Raw genomic sequence first — 1,085 nt, 5'->3', positions numbered from 1 at the left:
ACAAGTAAGTGGGACGCTGGCAGCTCCTGGAGGGGTAGAATCATTAGCCGAGGGAACGTCACATTTGCTGGGTGTGTTTGGTATCAAAAAGGAACCTCAGAGTTTTGTAATTGCAAAAACGGGTGAATACCCATAATTGAGGAATTGAAATAGAATATAAAACACGGAGCGATTTGTTCTCATTGTTGTTATAATTTAAGCCCTGTCTCATCTTTGACTGCAGGACAAGTCTTTATTAAAGTCCAGAACAATTCTCTGTGATCAGACTTGAGTTATGGCTCTCGTAGAATCAGTGCCAAAGCGAAATGAAACAAGTCTGCCAGGTCCTTCTGGCTTTCTGGTCATTGTAAGACAACGTTCTCTCTATTTTAACAGTTTACATTTTCTCAAGCTGAGAGAGCTCATACAACAGTAGCTGATCCTCTGTAACTATGGCGTGAAGCAGCTTGAAGACGAGACACAGCCCTGGACAGGACTCCATTTGTTGACTTTATTTAACACTGATTTTCACACGTAGTGGGATCTGTGTCCATTTTTAGTTTGTGAGCAAATCTCCAACTTCAGAAAATCGATGGTGGAAACTCTTTGTTTTTTTGAATGTGAGTGGGCGGAGTGCTCAACCTTTATATGCTTTATTTAGACAGTAAGAGAGTGGTGGGAAAGCCACAGAGAAGAGGAAGCCCTGGCAGAACTCAGCCCTAAAGGCATGAGAAATGTGGATACACTCAGAGGACATCCCTTGATATTTTAACCAACGCATTACCAGAGTGGGCACTGATGCAGCTGCTGTGTTTTATATGTGCAGGGTCTTGTCTGAGACGTACTTCGAGGAGCGCTTTGCGGAGCTTCCAGAGTTTAATCCAGAGGAGGTCCTTCCCTCGCCCACCCTGCAGAGCCTGGCCACCTCGCCAAGAGCCATCCTGGGAAGCTACCGCAAGAAGAGACGCAACTCCACTGGTGAGAAACAAGTCATTCTGTTTCTACATTTTCTACCCTTATTTTAAACCTCCATTTCTCTTCTCAGTTCTTTATAATCCCACTGTCATGTCCAGATCACCCTTAATGTTTTCTCTTCCTGTGTCCCC

This window comes from Lates calcarifer, linkage group LG3, assembly GCF_001640805.2.
Source record: "Lates calcarifer isolate ASB-BC8 linkage group LG3, TLL_Latcal_v3, whole genome shotgun sequence".
Taxonomy (NCBI): Eukaryota; Metazoa; Chordata; class Actinopteri; family Centropomidae; genus Lates; species Lates calcarifer.
The sequence above is the reverse complement of the archived record's forward strand: the minus strand, read 5'-3'. Positions refer to the sequence as shown.